Here is an 18,857-nt window from a genome sequence, read left to right as displayed (position 1 = left end):
GAAAACCATAATTCAAAAAGAGTCATGTACCACAATGTTCATTGCAGCTCTATTCACAATAGCCAGGACATGGAAGCAACCTAAGTGTCCATCAACAGATGAATGGATAAAGAAGATGTGGCACATTTATATAGTGGAATATTACTCAGCCATAAAAAGAAACGAAATTGAGTTATTTGTAGTGAGGTGGATGGACTTAGAGTCTGTCATACAGAGTGAAGTAAGTCAGAAAGAGGAAAACAAATACCGTATGCTAACACATATATATGGAATCTAAAAAAAAAAAAATGGTTCTGAAGAACCTAGGGGCAGGACAGGAATAAAGATGCAGATGGAGCGAATGGACTTGAGGACACGAGGAAGGGGAAGGGTAAACTGGGACAAAGTGAGAGAGTGGCATGGACTTATATACAGTACCAAATGTAAAATTGATAGCTAGTGGGAAGCAGCCATATAGCCAGGGAGATCAGTTTGGTGCTTTGTGACCACCTAGAGGGGTGGGATAGGGAGGGTGGGAGGGAGACGCAAGAGGGAAGAGATATGGGGATATATGTATATGTATAGCTGATTCACTTTGTTATACAGCAGAAACTAACACACCATTGTAAAGCAATTATACTCCAATAAAGATGTTAAAAAAATAAAGAAAAAAGAAAAGCAGACAAAGAGGAAGAGGAAAAATATAAAGCATTTGAACAAAGCCAGGGGGAGAGAGAGAGAGAGAGAGAGAGAGAGAGAGAGAGAGAGAGAGAGAGATGGTAGGTCTAAAATATAGTAGGAAACACAGTGCTAAATAATCTGAATTCCAATTCTAGGTTTTGGGAGCAAGTGATCATAAGTGTAGGAGTGAAGCTGTCTATTTCTCTTCCCCCCCTGCTTTCCTAGTGTGTGTGTGAACCATTGTATCCCTCGTGCCTAGCCCAAGGACAATAAGCCCTGTTCAGTCATTGAATGAGGATGGGGAATCATCCCAGAACAACAGAAGGTCAGTTGCAAAGACATTGACAGGTACCCCCCCTCCCTAGTCGTTGTACAGCCTATCTTGGTTCCTTCTGGTAATAAAAAATACATTTCTTGGGGCAGTTAGGGTGAACTTTCTTCTAATAGGATAAATTCTCAGCCGGTGTCCACCACCAGCCCTTGAGACTGGACCCAGCAAATCGAAGTCATCTTCCATAGGAAAGTCCAGCAGAAGCTGGCCGTACGTGACCACCGTGCAACCCGACTGCTTCCTCACACCACTCTCCAGTTCCCTCTTCATGATGACCCTGCCCTCTGAAAACATTTTTCTCTTCTTCTTCTTTTCAAAGTATGGCTCATCCTCTTGGTGTGGTCTGAGTAGCGCAAAGGAAAGGGACTGTTATGTCCCTCGTTCTAGAGACCACAAACCTCATGCTGTACCTTCAATTCAAATGTCTTCCCTTTGGGCACCACATGGGGATAGGAAAAGCTCACCACTGAAGAGCAGTTTACAGTTTACACGCCTCACACGAGGAGCAGTTTCCCTCCCCTTCTCTGGATACAAAGCTCTGGGAAGTTGTTGAAACAGGACGAGGACGTTTGTTTTCAGCTGTCTCAGCTCCCTTCACTCACCAATTCTCCTTCCCACCAGGGATATTCTCAGTGTTCTCTTCCTTCAGCGTCTGCCATTTGCAAGGGTCTTTCTGGACTCACTCCAGCTGCCAGCCTGTCACAAGCCTCTACATTAGCTGCCCTCCTTAATAATCTGCCTCCAAACCCTTTCCCAGCCAAACGGCTTCCTCCTGCACAGCATTCTGGCAAAGCGGATGGATGCTGAGCTAGGCTGCGTCAAGACCCAGCTGCATGAATCCAGGCAACCGAGTTCACTTCCATTCCTCCTCCTGGAAAGTCAGGAGAATAATGGTGCCAACTTGCTGGTATCCTCGTGAGACACAGCAATACGTGTAAACCCCCAGAGCAAGGCCAGGCACTCGGGAGCATTAGCTACTATTACAAACTTACCCTGCCTCTGCTTCCCAAGAAAGCCCATGAGATTTACAAAGTCACGCCAAGGAGGGGCTGACTCTTGGCTCCAAAGCGTCAACGGCAAGATTCCCTAATAGCGGACTCCTGCAATGGTATGCAAAATTATATGGATACAAACAATTTTTTTCCTGAAATTCTCAACCTTGGTTACACACTAGAATCATCTGCAAAGTTTTTAAAGATGACTAATGCCCAGGCTGTCCCTCCTCTATCAGATATTCTGGTATACGTAGCCTGGGGTAGGGCCCAGGAATTGCTCCCCAAATAAGTAGAATGGGCGTCCATGGGTGAGAATCAGTAATGCATAGCAAGTTTCTTAATGAGGGTGGGCATCAGATCACTTGTGCGGTTTTATATGTGTGTGCGTGTGTGTGTGTGTGCGTGTGTGTGTGTGTGTGTGTGTGTGTATACACCAAGACATCACTCCCAGAAATTCTGATCCCATAGGTTTCAAGTGGGACCAAGTAACTCTATGCTTCTAAAGCTATACAGGTGATTCTGATGTGCTTTGGAAAACCATTGACCAGCAAGTTTTCATCACCTTTCCAAAGGTGATGAAGAAAAAAGTTGGCTCCCAGACAGTAGTCTGAGCTGTGGTATCTGTGAGGGATGACGTTTTCCCCAGTCCAGACTCCTCTCATCTGGACCCAGATGCTCTCACTCAGCTCCCGGTGGGGCCAGCCCTGCAAGGAAGTGCTACCAGGAAGGGCAGAGCCCTGAAGCCTCTGGCTCTTTCCTTCTCAATCAGGAAAATCACCAACCAGGGCAGGTTCTGTCACTGAGAGTGAGAAAGCCGGGAGAAATGGTTGGCACCACGAGGTCCCTTCTTTATATTTATCCCAAACATTTTAGATTGAGTAAATAACCTTAAGAAAGTTGTGTTTATTTCTGTCAATATTTGCATGTGAGAACAGATTTTCAACAATAACCGATAAAGGTTAAATCCAAGAAGAAGTAGGATATTGTCACTTCATTTCACACCACACAAAATATAGATGTGCAAATTGACAAGCTTGTATAAAACAAAGTACACTAAAATCAAGTAAGATAAACTGTCATGTAGCTATTTATTTTTATCTATCTAAATTCTTTAATATATTCCTTTTTTAAAAAAAGACATTTAGGTATCAACATAACTTTACTTCCTATGTTTCTTAAGATGAATTTCCCATTATTCTGAAATTGTTCTTCCCATGCTTAAGATGTGAAAATAGCCTTTCTTTAATGAAATGATGGTGTATTTGCTCGTTGCTTTTAATGACTTTGCTTTGAAAAACAATGGATTGGTAACTCCGTTCATCAACCTCCCTTCACTGTGCATCTCCCACACCTTTTTCTAAAAATTTTTTTGGAGTATAGTTGATTTACAATGTTGTGTTAGCATAGTGAATGTTATACATATACGTGTATGTATAACTGATTCACTATGCTGTACATCTGAATGTATATTCATATATAATACATATATCCACTCTCAATTTTTTTAGACTCTTTTCCCACATAGACCATTACAGAGTATTGAGTAGAGTTCCCTGTGCTGTACAGCAGGTTCTTATTACCTTATTATCTATTTTATATATAGTAGTGTGTATATGTCAATCCCAATCTCCCAACTTATCCCCTCCCACCCCTCCCCGCAACACACACCTTTTTCAAAAGTGATCTGTGAAATCCCAGAGTCTTTGAAAAAGGTAGCCTCTGCAAAGTGCTTTTCAAAGTACAGATCTTCCTCAACTTATGATGGGGTTATGTCCCAATAAACTCATTTGAAAATATCAGAAGTCAAAAATTCTTTTAATACACCTAACCTACCAAACATCCTAACTTAGCCTTGCCTACCTTAAATGTGCTCAGAACACTTACATTAGCCTAGAGGTGGGCAAAGTTGTCCAACACAAAGCCTATTTTATAATAAAGTGTTGAATATCTCATGCAGTTTATGCAATACTGAAAGTACTGAAAGTGAAAAGCAAATTGGTAGTCTGGGTCCAGAAAGGCTGTAAGTGTGTTGGTTGTTTCCCCCCATGATCGCATGGCTGGTGGGGAGCTGAGACTCACTGCCACTGCCCAGCATCACGAGAGAGGACTGTACCACACATTTCACTAGCCCAGGAAAAGACCAAAATTCCATTCGAAGTACAGTCTCCACTGAATGTGTATCGCACCATTGTAAAGTCGAAAAATCTCAAGTCAACCATCATTAAGTCATGGACCTTCTGTATTTAAACAATATACAAATATATGAAGTACTTAAACAGTATACAAATACATGTATACAAAATTGAGTGTCTCCAAAATATTGGCATCTTAACAAGTGCCCCAGATGTTTCTTGCCTATGAAAACTCAACAACCAAAGTAAAGATACTGCGTTTTTAAAAAGGAAGTTTCTTTACTCAGATGGATCTATAACTAGTAACACATCAAAATGACTAAGTATTTGGGGGAAGCAGGGATTCATGAATTTGAAAAGTGTTTGTTTGGAATAATGAACAAAGCAGGGAAGAGAATGTTGGATGGATGGATGGATGGATGGATGGATCGATGGATCGATGGATAGAAGGATGGAAAGTTGGACGGATGGAGTTTGGATAACTGATGGAGAAAAGGAAGGGGGCTGGAAATAGGAAGACTAGAAAGAATTGGGAAGAGGGAGATAATTAGATGAGGAGAAGAAAGAGGAAGAGAAATATAAGAGAGTAGATAGATGTAGATAGCATCGAGGGAAAAAATGCTGAGAGTTACTATGCAAGTGGATTAAATGGTGATTTTGTCCTCGGTTCCCTCCTCTGAAAACAAGCAAATTGATTTTGATGATCTCCAATGTCCTTTCCATTTCTGACATTCTTTGTGTCTATGGGGTACACAAAGAAGAAGAAAAAGGAAAAAAAAAAAAGAGATGAAAAGAGGTTCAGTAATTCCAAAGTATTAGACTATGTATTTTCTTACTGTGGTCACAGTAACAAATTACCACCGCCTTCCTGGCTTAAAGCACAAATTTTTTCTCTTACAGTTCTGGAGGTTGGAAGTCCTAAAATCTAGGTAGCCCTCCTGTGCAGTTGTCATGTAGGCTTAGATTCAGAGATGCATTTGATTCAGGGACCCAGGCTTTTTCCATCTTTTGACTGTATCTTCTTCTACTTGTGGCTGCCAAGACTGCCTTCAGGATACAATTGCCAGATTTAGCCAATGAAAATACAGGACACCCCATTAATTTTGAATATCAGATAAAGCGCACATAATACTTTTAGTATAAGTATGCTCCAAATATTGCACGAGACATAATAATGCTTAAAAAAGTGTGTTGCTTATCTGAAATTCAAAATTAACTGGGTATCCTCTATTTTACCTGGCAAACTTCCTTGGGGATCATACCCATTCCAACCAGCCAGATGGCAAAAAGAGCGTGGATAATCATTCTCTAAGGGGCTTTTGTGGTTCAGGCCAGGATGAAAGTCTGCTCACCAATGAACAGCATCACATACTAGCTCTACACTCAGGACAATTTCTCCCATGTCACTCCGCCAGCCACTCTAGCCCCTTCCTAATCTGCTTCAAAATGCTAATCTGTGCACAGTGCCACTCTTTTTATAATCCTCCCAAACACGTTTACATTGCTTAGGAATCCCGGCCCCTAACCTATTTCCGCAGCCCCACTTATGACTCACTCCACACTTCCCAACTCCTGCCACACTGTCTTCCTTCAGCACCTCATATAAATCTTTGAGCCAAAATGAAACTCAACTGGACCTCCATAATTGCTCAGAAAAAGAGAAATGTCAGGGCTAAAATGAGCCAAGTGTCATATAAATTAACACCCAGGGCCATACAAAGAGGGGCTGTGAGTAAGTCTTCCTACTGTTGAATATTTTATGAAATCCCAGGTTTCTTTTCAGTCCTTTCTGGATTTAGCGGCCAGGGCCTTCAGCTGGCTCAAGCAGCTTTTGTTAACATTTCCAAAAAGATAGAACTAAGAAACTGAACATAGAAAATAGTGCAAAATATGAATTTGTTTAAAGGAGGGTGGTTTTTAGGCTTCCGTTTAAAAAAATGGTCTGACCCAGTTTTCAACTAGGTCAAGATGTGGTAGACTGAGTTAAATCATGAAAGGCACAAATTACCCCAGAGCAGAGGAAGATTTTCATGAAGTCACTTCCTAACTGCTCCCTTAGCTTGAGTGGAACTTGACTTTCCAGCTGAGGGAGTGTCGCACCCCCAAGGAAAAGTGAACTCATGATTTTGACATCCCTCTACTTTTATATTCCCATCCTTCTCCCAGCTTTCACCAGGTTGCCCATTCCTTCCTGCAATGGTTGACTTTCCCCTGTTTTAATGACTTGGAGCGACTCAAAAGGGATGGCTTTGTGGTGTTTTTCATCCTTTCCTTCCATTTTGCTTTTACTTTTATTAGAGTAAATGCAAAGAGACCTGAAATTTAGAAAATCTAACAGTTTTTACCCTTTTTTCTTCTTCTATATTTTCACTTGCATCATAAATTAAAAATTTTTTGCTCCTTTCACCCGATTATTTCCCTTAACATCTTTATATGATTGAACTATTAGGATTGTTTTTTTCCTCTTATGCCTTTCTTGTTTCTTTTCTAAAGGTTTTTCCATTACTTGGTTTTGTTGATCTTTGGGCCTTCTTGGTTTTCTATAGATATTGTTCTTTGAAAAATAAGCCTCATTTTATTCTTGCCTTGTGAACTTTTAATTTTCACATTCCCATTAGACATTTCTGATCAATTTCTCTTTTGTTTTTTGTGCTAAAACTTTGTTTCTCGCTTCTCTTTCATTTATTTTCCCCCTTTCTTCACCTGAGAGGGATATGGTCTTAACAACCCATCTTCTCAGATCTTCTTTGTTTCCTTCTTCCCTTTTTCACTCTAGCTCTTGCCTATATTTTTAGTTTTTATGTCTTTGATATCTTTCTCTCTGTCTTCCTCCTGACTCATTCCCTACTCTCTCTTCTCCTTTCTATTTGTGCCTCAGTTTTCCCTTCTAAGTTTTCCTTATTCCTCTTCTTTTCTTTAGGTCTTCCTGTTTTGGTTTCATAAAAAGAAAAAAAAAGAAATGTCCTCAGGGGAGAAGGAGGGCGTGGGATGGATTGGGAAATTGGGATTGACATATATACACTACTATGTATAAAATAGATAACTAATGAGAACCGACTGTATAGCACAGGGAACTCTCCTCAATGCTCTGTGGTGACCTAAATGGGAAGGAATCCAAGGAAGAGAGGATGTATGTATACGTGTGGCTGATTCACTTTGCTGTACAGCAGAAACTAACACAACATTGTAAAGCAGCTATACTCAATAAAAATAAATAGATACATAAATAAAAATAAAATAAATAAAGAAAAGCAATCCCATCATTATAGAATGCCACAGTTCTCCCACTTATATCACCTTCTCACCTCATAGGTTTAACCTCAATCAAAATTCAAAGCAGAATTGTAAATTTAACCTTAAAAAAACAAGTCAGATATAACAACATATGAAAGGAATGCATAAAACAAATGTATAGGGCACTGAACAAATATTTATAAAAATTCACAGAACCTCCACCCAGGTTAGACTCCCCAAAAGCCCACAGTGCCCTATTTTGGTCACATTCTCCTTACTCTCTCCTGAAAATAAGTGTACTCTTTGCCTTTATGCTAACCATTTCCTCACTTTTCTTTAGTTTTACCACCTTTGCATGCATTCCTAAACAGTAAGGTTGAATTTTTTCCTGTTTCTGAATTTTATAAAAATGGGATCTGTAGATAGATCCTATATATCGCTCTCTCTTGTCCTTTTTATTTCACTCAATGCTATGTTCAAAAGTCTAGGCTATTCAATAAAAAAAGAATGAAATAATGCCATTTGCAGCAACATGGATGGACCTAGAGATTATCATACTAAGTGAAGTAAGTCAGACAGAGAAAGACAAATATCATATGATATCACTTATATATGGAGTCATTAAAAAAATGATACAAATGAACTTATTTACAAAGCAGAATCAGACTCACAGACTTAGAAAACAAACTTACTGTTACCAAAGGGGAAAGGTCGGGGGAAGGGATAAATTAGGAGCTTGGGATTAACATATACACACTACTATATATAAAATAAAAAATCAACAAGGACCTACTGTATAGCACAGGGAACTCTACTCAATATTCTGTAATAACCTAAATGGGGAAAGAATCTGAAAAAGAATAGATATATGTATATGTATAACTGAATCACTTTGCTGTACACCTGAAAGTAACACAACATTGTGAATCAAGCACACTCCAATATAAAATAAAAAATTTTTTTAAAAATTCTAAGCTGTTGCTGCGTTTAGATCTCCACTGCATGCGATATTCCACGGTTTATCCATTCTAAAGTTGATGAACCAGTTTGCAGCTACTATAAACAGTGCTGCTGAGAACATTCTTGTACAAGAATCTTGGCACGTGTGTGCCCACGTATCTCCAGGGTATGAATGGGACAGCACTGCTGAGTCACAGTGTGTGCTTATGTTCGGGTTTTGTAAAAAATGCCAAGCTGTTTTCCAAAGAGGTGGTAACAATTTACATTCCAACTCGCAGTCTACAGGAATTCCTTTTGCTCCACAGCCTCTCTAAACTTGGCCCATCCAATGGGCAGGGATGGGCATCTTCATCTCTGTATGCCCGGAGCTATCCAGTTGACTGATGCTCCCGGGCTTCCCTGGTGGCGCAGTGCTTGAGAGTCCGCCTGCCGATGCAGGGGACACGGGTTCGTACCCCGGTCCGGGAAGATCCCACATGCCGCGGAGCGGCTGGGCCCGTGAGCCATGGCCGCTGAGCCTGCGCATCCAGAACCTGTGCTCCGCAACGGGAGAGGCCACAACAGTGAGAGGCCTACGTACCGCAAAAAAAAAAAAAAAATCTCCCTAGGTAGAGCCTACGATATATTTTTTAAATCTCCCCCAGGTGATTATGATGCAACCTGCCTAGCATGGAAGTCCACACACAGGTACATAGGATTTTAAGGTTTAAAGGCTTGCAGAGGTCATGAGACCTAATCTGCCATGTGATGCAGGAATCTCAATGCTGACATTTTGATATTTCCCAGTCTTCCTCTCCTGCAGATTACGTTATCGTCTGCAGTAATTTACCACCCTAGCAGAAACTCTCTATTAAGAAAAGCCACTTCACAATGAAATAACTTCTTCCAAAATTATGCGATAAAGGAAATGCCCAAGTTACATTGTGACTTGAAAAATCCACATTTTACTTTACAGAATGTATATTAAACTTTAATGGTATGGGATATACTACTAAACTCTTTAAGAATATTTTTATCAGCTTAAAGCACATTCTATATAGTAATACGCCAGAACAGGAGCTCAAAGTAGTATCTCCCAGAACCATGGAATTGCTGGATACAAGATTAGACGTAATCTTAAAGATAATTGTTCTAAAACAGGGACCTGTTTTAGAGTAGGAGGCACAACATAAAAACCATGGCATTGAAAAAAAGTGACTCCAGAGGCCCTGATGTTGGTCTTTTACTCAGTTGTTGGCTGAGCAAAGAACACTGTGTTTAACATAGCATTCGGGATTCTTTTCAAATAAATGCCAATTTATGTTCACTTCCCTACTTAATCACTCCTTAATTTTCACTGGGGTCTTACCTCAAGATGCTTGTTAACTTCACCCCTTCTGTGGATCCAACTCAACATAAACAGTGGGAGAGTTGACTGAAGATAGACAAGAAAACAGAACAAAATAAAGTAACAAAAAAATAACAAAAATCTGTAATTTTGAAAGAGCCCAGTGATTATGGATAGGTAAACAATGAGCCCAAATTGGAAAGCAAAGGTGGAGGGGCAAATTTCTTCCAATATCACCTTTGAGAACCTGAAAAATAATTGGGAATGAAAGCCAAACACTCCAAGGTTCTGACTTTGATAGTGACACTGAGTGTTGCTTTCAACTGGTGATGGATTGGTGACAGAGGTAGACGACAGCTGTACCCAAATTCCTTTTAATTTCTCATCCCGCTTTTGGATATCCACTACACTGTTTTCCGAAAATTGTAAATCCAAGTGGCTAAATGATAGTTAAATATCGTAGAAAGAGTCTGATCTGATGTTTAGGGTAGAGAATTTACATTAGTAAATAAATAAACATGAGATTCATCTGGGTCTGTTCAGAAGTAAGTTCATGGTTAACAACTTCATATATATTCTGCATCTAATAAATAGGCTAGCAGGATCTCAGAGTTTGATATAGATCCTAGCCTTTCAACGTTATCCAAAGAGCACCTTCTAGGTACAAAGTCCTATGTTAGGCACTGCAAAAAATTCAAAGAGGTAGAAGCAGTGTAATGCTTTTTTCATAAAACAGAGCCCAGCATTGTGCACAGATGAAGCACGTGTGGAAGGTACAATTCAGGGGAGAACAAGGTGAACACTCCATCACTGGGAGAGACACAACATGCTACACATGCTCAGAAGGATGAGGGCATAGCTTGGACTGGACTGATCTGGGAATGGTCCATGAAGGAGGAAGCACATGAAGGGGGTCTTGATCTAGATGGGGATGAGGGCAGCATTCTAAATGAAGCTGTAGAGAGAGATGTGAAAACAGAAAATGACAGAGTTTGCCTAAGCCATGGAAAGGAAGTCAGTGTGCCCGCAGTGTGTAGAACACAAGTTACCCCAAGAGGCAGGAAGGGACTGGATCGTGGAGGGCCCTGAGTCCCAGGCTGGGGACTTGATAGGTAATGGGAACCCAGGAGAAATGTATAACCCAATTATAATGGTAAAACTCAATTCTTGAGGATAAATATGGCAATGAATGCAAGGTGTGTTCCCATGGGAAGAGATTAGAGGCTGGAAAATCTCTTAGGTGGTGAAAGCAGCAGAAAGAAGGTAAGGGCAGTGAGAACAAACACCCTGTGGCAGCTCCCAAACAAGCCCCAGCCTGGAGTCCACACCAGGGAGAAGCTGCTGAGTTCACCTAAAAGGGAGCACTTGACCATGAGCTAAGACGGCCTTACCATTCCCCCATCTCCGCCAGTCTGACCAAACTTTAGACCTCTTCCTCCCTCTAGGTCCCTGACCTCCCTTTCCTTAGAGCATCTATCACAGAAAACTTGTCATTATAAATTCTTTCTCTGGCCCTTTGAAATTTAAATCATTTTTAAAAGTCTTTTGCCAGTTTTACAACTCAGGAGTGTCTTTCTCAAGCACCTGGGAACCATCCCTGTGAAATATAATCATCAAAGAAAATAGTGCCACTACCTCCCAGACTCTGGGAAGAATGGAAGCCTAACCCCAGTGGGCACCTTGCACCAAGTCACAAAACTGCTTTATGCAATGAAGATACAAGAAAGTTTACTTTTTTTTTTGTCATGGGAGTGGTAGGTAAAGCCAATTAGCAAACACAGAAGGACTATGGTAGCCTACCCCGGCTCTGAAAAACCCTCCTGCCCTTTGTTTCAGGGGAATTAGGTCCAGACTTTAGTTCTGGCCTCTCTCCCCTATTGCAATAGCCTTGAACAAAGTCATCTTTGCTTATTTAACTTTGTGCAGTGCCATTTTTGCTTTGACAGTCATAGTGAAAGCCCAGTTGATTTCAAAAACCATGAATTTGCAATAGCACCAGACTATAGGTGGTAGAACTCTGCCACCAGGGCTTAGCCATCTGCAAATTAAGAATAAGAAGGGCTGGACTGAACCCCACATGCAGTGTTGTAGCTTGGATGTGGACAAGGAAGCAAAAGGACAAGGATGTCGGCAGGAGAATTATTTTGGTCGCACATCATGGGGTTTAGGCTGGCTGGGGTAATAATTGGAGCCTGAGATAGATGGAAAGAAAAGGGAGGAATCAAGAAATTAGAGGACTGTGTGGGATTTTAAAATGAAGCAAAGCAGATGTACGGAAATGGGAGCAGTAGCAAGAAGAGAGGCAGCTGTCCTCAGAGAGGAGTCAGCTCAGTCTGACCATGTCACTCCTTGCTGGAATCCCTTTGCTGATTTCTCATTGTCTTCATGTGACTACTGTCTCTTCCACTCTCCTCTCCAGCCACTTCTGCAGCATACATACACACGCAGACAGAAGCAAGTGTGTGTTTGTGCACATATGTCCTTCTCCCCACCTGAAACATGTCCTCACACACCGCTCAGCTCCTGTGTTTCTTGATCTCAGATGCCTTCTGCAAGTCCCAGGCAGAACCCATGTTGGTCCCTTAACCTCCATAGCATTTCTATCACACAGTGATTTTTACGGGTTAAAAAAAAAAAAAAAAAAAAAGCCTCTTCCTCAATTGTAGGTTCAAATGTGCAATTTAGGTTTTTTGTTGTCGGAGTTTCTTTTACTTTCGGTAGGAGACAATATTTTTACCCCCATAATTGTAAAAGGGAAAACATCCCTTTACTCCAGCTGACATTTCCACGTGGGCTAACTCATCTGCAGGCTGGTTTTGCATTTAGAGATTGTGAGCCGATTTTTCCAGTGGAGCAGAGAGGAGTGGAGGGCCGGTCAGGCCCAGACAAAGTCAGAGCTGAGTGAGCAGGGAGGTGGTGGCTGGAAGAGGCAGCAGGGAGCCCTGAGGGTGGAAGCTGAGGAGACGGAATCCCTGCCGCAAATGGAATCCAGGCCAGATGAAACCGCACCAGATGTGCTGAATCCAGGGAGCCATGAACAGGGTGAGGGAAGGTCAAGGCATTCACTGCAATTGCCTAAGACTCGATTTACTAAAGGAGACAGATGCCACCTGAGCTATCTATTTGGAGCCTCTATCCAACATGTATTGAACCAAGGGCAGGCGGTTGGAGTCTGTGATGAAGAAAAAAGAGCTTCCTGACTCTCCTGTTATTGGGGGCAGAGTTGGGGGGACTCAGTGATAACCTTCCCTTTTTCACAGAACAACTGTGTGTCAGCTTCTGCCTTGAGAGTTGAATCAATCACTGCCAGGTAGTTCAGATCAGATGGGAACCTTCATTTATTAAGTTTTGCCAGTACTTTTCCTCGCAATGAACGTAGTCCCATCCCAATAACATGGCTGAGATAGATGTGAGAAAACTTCTGTGACAGAAGACGTCACCTAAGGAACTGAAGATCTTGTGTGAAAACCTATTTATGCACCACGCTGAGTGAATTTATCAACACCTGTGATAAATCCCAAAGTTCTCAGGATCAGCTTCCATTCGCTCTCTTTCACCTCCCTATCCATCTATCAGGGCTGCTGGAACAAATACCGCAGGCTGGGAGGCTTGAACAGCATAAGTTAATTTTCTCACAGTCCTAGAGGCTGGAACTCCAAGATCAAGGTGCCAGCAGGACGGTTTCTTCTGAGGCCTCTTTCCTTGGCTTGTAGATGGCCATCATCTTGCTGTGTGTTTACGTGGTCTTCCTCTGTGCATATTTGTGTCCAAGTGTCCCCTTCCTATAACGACACCACTCATATTGGATTAAGGCCCACCCCTATGACCTTTTTTAACCTTAATTACCTCCTTAAAGACCCTATTTCCAAATACGGTCACACCTGAGGCAGTGGAGGTCAGGACTTCAACATATGCGTTTTGGGGGTGGGTGACACAGTTCAGCCCATAACAGCCCTTCACCTTGGATCCTGTATCTACCTGGGTCAGGCTCTAGACTTCATCCCTTAGGAATCCAGAAGTTCTCTTCTTCCCCAGATTTGGGCCTCTAAAGCACTGAACTCGTTATGACCTGAGTCTGAATGAATCTAAATCCAACACTTTCCTCATCACCTGGAATTCAGGTGAATTTAAACTTAATATATTCCTGTTTTTTGATGTTGAGCTGCTTGTAAATTTTGGAGATTAATCCTTTGTCAATTGTTTCATTTGCATATATTTTCTCCCATTCTGAGGGTTGTCTTCTCATCTTGTTTATGGTTTCCTTTGCTGTGCAAAAGCTTTGAAGTTTCATTAGGTCCCATTTGTTTATTTTTGTTTTTATTTCCATTTCTATAGGAGGTGGGTCAAAAAGGATCTTGCTCTGATTGACGTCATTGAGTGTTCTGCCTATGTTTTCCTCTAAGAGTTTTATAGTGTCTGGCCTTACATTTAGGTCTTTAATCCATTTTGAGTTTATTTTTGTGTATGGTGTTAGGGAGTGTTCTAATTTCATTCTTTTCCATGTAGCTGTCCAGTTTTCCCAGCACCATTTATTGAAGAGGCTGTCTTTTCTCCACTGTATATTCTTGCCTCCTTTATCAAAAATAAGGTGACCATATGTGCATGGGTTTATCTCTGGGCTTTCTATCCTGTTCCATTGATCTATATTTCTGTTTTTGTACCAGTACCATACTGTCTTGATGACTGTAGCTTTGTAGGATAGTCTGAAGTCTGGGAGCCTGATTCCTCCAGCTCCGTTTTTCTTTCTCAAGATTGCTTTGGCTATTCGGGGTCTTTTGTGTTTCCATACAGATTGTGAAATTTTTTGTTCTATTTTGTGAAAAATGCCATTGGTAGTTTGATAAGGATTGCATTGACTCTGTAGATTGCTTTGGGTAGTATAGTCATTTTCACAGTGTTGATTCCTCCAATGCAAGAACATGGTATATCCCTCCATCTGTTTGTATCATCTTTAATTTGTTTAACCAGTGTCTTACAGTTTTCTGCATACAGGTCTTTTGTCTCCTTAGGTAGGTTTATTCCTAGGTATTTTATTCTTTTTATTGCAATGGTAAATGGGAGTGTTTCCTTAATTTCTCTTTCAGATTTCTCCTCATTAGTGTATAGGATTGCAAGAGATTTCTGTGCATTAATTTTGTATCCTGCTACTTTACCAAATTCATTGATTAGCTCTAGTAGTTTTCTGGTAGAGCCTTTAGGATTCTCTATGTATAGTATCATGTCATCTGCAAACAGTGACAGCTTTACTTCTTCTTTTCCAATTTGGATTCCTTTTTCTTCTCTGATTGCTGTGGCTAAAACTTCCAAAACTATATTGAATAATAGTTGTAAGAGTGGACAAACTTGTCTTGTTCCTGATCTTGGAGGAAATGCTTTCAGTTTTTCACCATTGAGAACTATGTTGGCTGTGGGTTAATTGATACATCCACTATGGAGAACAGTATGGAAGTTCCTTAAAAAACTAAAAATAGAACTACCATATGACCCAGCAATCCCACTAGTGGACATATACCCTGAGAAAACCATAATTCAAAAAGAGTCATGTACCACAATGTTCAACGCAGCTCTGTTTACAATAGCCAGGACATGGAAGCAACCTAAGTGTCCATCGACAGATGAATGGATAAAGAAGATGTAGCACATATATACAATGGAATATTACTCAACCATAAAAAGAAACAAAATTGAGTTATTCGTAGTGAGGTGGATGGACCTAGAGCCTGTCATACAGAGTGAAGTAAGTCAGAAAGAGAAAAATAAATACTGTATGCTAACACATATATATGGAATCTAAAAAAATAAAAAATGGTTCTGAAGAACCTAGGGGCAGGACAGGAGTAAAGACATAGACGTAGAGAATGGACTTGAGAATACAGGGAGGGAGAAGTATAAGCTGGGATGATGTGAGAGAGTGTCATGGACTTATATATACTAACAAATGTAAAATAGATAGCTAATAGGAAGCAGCCGCATAGCACAGGGAGATCAGCTCAGTGCTTTGTGACCATCTAGAGGGGTGGGATAGGGAGGGTGGGAGGGAGATGCAAGAGGGAGGAAATATGGGGATATATATGTATGTATAGCTTATTCACTTTGTTATAAAGCAGAAACTAACACACCATTGTAAAGCAATTATACTCCAATAAAGATGTTAAAAAAACAACCTTAATATATTCCTGTTAAGATAACTGATATTCAAGTGAAGAAGGAGGACAGCAAGAACAAGAAACATGAAAAAAGTTTTCCATGTTAAGCCTTTCAAACGTGTGACCATTGACTATTAAAAATGCCTGGATTCTGGGATTCCCTGGTGGCTCAGTGGTTAAGAATCTGCCTGTCGAAGCAGGGGACACAGGTTCGAGCCCTGGTCTGGGAAGAGCCCACATGCCACGGAGCAACTAAGCCTGTGCGCCACAACTACTGAGCCTGCGTTCTAGTGCCCGTGAGCCACAACTACTGAGCCCAGGCGCCACAACTACTGAAGCCCACGTGCCTGGAGGCCGTGCTCCACAGCAAGAGAACCACCGCAATGAGAAGCCCACGCACCACAACGAAGAGTAGCCCCCCACACATACCACAACTAGAGAAAGCCCGTGTGCTGAAGCGAAGACCCAACACAGCTAAAAATAAGTAAATAAACAAAATAAATAAATTTATTTTTTTAAAAATGCCCAGATTCTAGTAATTAGAGGAATGGAGAATGTGTTGTACCATGCCAGAGCTTGGGCAGCATTTTCTATAACTACTTCATTGTACCGGATTTATTCATCAACCTTGTTTATCTGTTTCAGTTAAGTCAGAACCATAGAAAGAAAACAAATTTGCAGAATCACCAAAGTCTGTGGATATAAATGGTGCTTTGTGCTAATTCAATCACCAAACTGAGGCCATAGTTAAGTACCTGACGTTAGTCCCCAGTTGGAATCTTGACACTTGGTGGAAAAGTCAATACAATGAGGAATAGTTTACAGTCTGAGTAATTCGAATTTATGACCTATCCTTTCAGTCAGAAAAAGTCAGAGTAAGCCAAGGCCTAGTACAACAGTCCTCCATAGACCTTATTTCATCACAGAAAGTTAATAGTATACTCTTGGGTAGGTTTAATCACGTTTGTCTTTCTTACCTTATCTAGATTCCTTGCTCAGCCAAGAGGAAGACACAGGCCTTGCTTCTGAGAGAAAGAAAGTAAATTGTGACAGCTTCTTCACAGATATGGAGAAGTTCTACATCCCATCCCCATCCCCAAGTGCCTTTATTCTTCTTTCATATTATACATTTATTTGGTTATATGTTTTTTTCCTGTCTCTCCTTCCATAAATCACATGAAAGCAAGGACTTTGTCCTGCTCATTCTCAGTGACCAGAACGATGACTGACTCATAGTAGGTGCTCAATAAATAGCCGTTGACTGAAGGAATGAATGGGTGGAGAACACAGCTTTCACTCAATAAACCATTATTTAACCAGAAGGAAAAACCTGTGATACGTGCGTAGCACTGCTGGGGAAGAAGGTAACCAAATCACAACTGGAACTTACTCCTTGACAAGGCAAACTTTTTAAGTCTTTTTGATACCAAAGTAAGAAAGTCTAAAATGGTCTCTGTTCTAACACTCTGATACCATCTAAAATACCAGCGCATACAGATGATTATAAAGATGACAAAGAACCAACAAGAGAACCAACGTCAAGGAACATTAGACACCACAGGGCTGCCTTACTGACACAGAAACACCTTTATACCAGTCGCCTGGTCAGAAACTTGATACCAACTAATTCCATCATATCTCTAAAGACTGTGTGACCTTAGGTAAATTCCTTAGCTTCCTTGACCCTCAGTTTCTCTGTCCCCAAAATGGGCATAAAAATAGTACCTACCTCATGTTTAAATGAGATAATACATTAATGAACTTACAAGCGATATCAGCATATCACTTGCTGCTTACTAGTCTAGGTTTTATTAACGACGTGATTACTACCCAAACCCAAACACTTGCATGCATCTGTCCTTTCTCATATTTCTCATGCTTTCATCTGAATACTGCTGCATACCTCCAGCCCATTTCCATGATGTCCAGCTCTGGCCTTTCCTAACAATTCTTTCCTGTCCTTCCAGCTTTTGCTCCCCTATCTCCTTGTCTTGGTTGAAACTTGAGTCTATGGCAACAGCACTCCCCTTATGGTTCTCTGAAGATGTCCACAGAGCCAGAAGCAGGTAGAAACCAACATTCTTGCGCTTCCATGATAGCACTTCTTCATTTCTATACACCTCCCCATTCTTTGAAGTACACGTGTGTCATTAGACCATCTACTTCTCCTCTTCCTGGCTGTCAGTCGAAGGTCTTGATCAGTTCTTTACTTGCCTTGAAAAATTTGGCCCAAGTTCACTACATCCTCTTTCACTCCTCTGGCTAACCTCAGTCTAGGCAACCTTATAACCATGCGGCGCAATGCCACTTATAAAGTGGTCTGGTCCCATTCCCCAACCCAGCCTCTATTTACAACTAGGAGTCAGGGAACAAACTAAGTAACACCACGGGAATGCAACCACCAAAACCCAGAAGGTGGGAACTCAGAAGAAGTTTCCCGGTTTCTCCAAAACATAAATCACAAAGGAAAAAGAGAAGGATGGTAATGATAAGAAACATAGATTAAACTTAAAAAGGAACAAATCACACAAATGCAGTGTGTGGACCTTATGTGGAGCTTCATTCAAACATATCAACTGTAATAAATAAATAAATACAACCCTTTTTTGAAACAAACAGGGAAATTAGACCATTGACTGAATATTTGGTGATATTGGGGAATTAGTGTTGATCTTTAAATCTGTGATAATGAGATTGTTTGTGTCTTTTTAAAAGTCCCTGTTAAAAAAATACATATAACTATGTGTATGCATGTGTAAATATATATTTATATTCATATATAATAATTTGATATTGGGGAATTCCTTCAAAGTAAGTCAGGGTATATAAGTGGGGAGAAGTTGGGCAGAATATATGTAACCAGATGGCCATTGGTTGGTTGAAGCTGTTACTCTGGGGCTGGATGGATGTATGGGGGCATGAGGGAGCCATCTGAATAATCTTGAATGGCCCAGAGTCATCACACAGGCGTGTACGTATGCAAAAATTCAGCTAAGCTGTACACTTACAGACTTGTGCATTTTACTGTATGTAAATTATACCTTAATTAAAAAATTAAGTAGAAAATACCTT

At 40.9% G+C, this 18,857-nt stretch overlaps 1 protein-coding gene across 1 annotated transcript in view; it reads right to left on the bottom strand.

Annotated features, from left to right (window-relative positions):
• The window catches only part of DAW1 (dynein assembly factor with WD repeats 1), a gene marked incomplete at its 3' end in the record, with an annotated part of 61,843 nt that extends 45,065 nt beyond the window's left edge, over nt 1-16,778 (bottom strand). Inside the window, exons 1-2 of the mRNA XM_079924093.1 lie at nt 16,763-16,778; nt 9,661-9,726 (exon numbers count right to left, since the gene is read on the bottom strand). The remainder of the gene's footprint in view (nt 1-9,660; nt 9,727-16,762) is intronic.
• Between the last annotated feature and the right edge of the window lie 2,079 nt (nt 16,779-18,857).

Source organism: Stenella coeruleoalba, assembly GCF_951394435.1.
Source record: "Stenella coeruleoalba genome assembly, chromosome: 6".
Classification (NCBI taxonomy): domain Eukaryota; kingdom Metazoa; phylum Chordata; class Mammalia; order Artiodactyla; family Delphinidae; genus Stenella; species Stenella coeruleoalba.
Note: the sequence above shows the minus strand (reverse complement) of the source record. Positions and strands in the feature narration are given on the sequence as shown.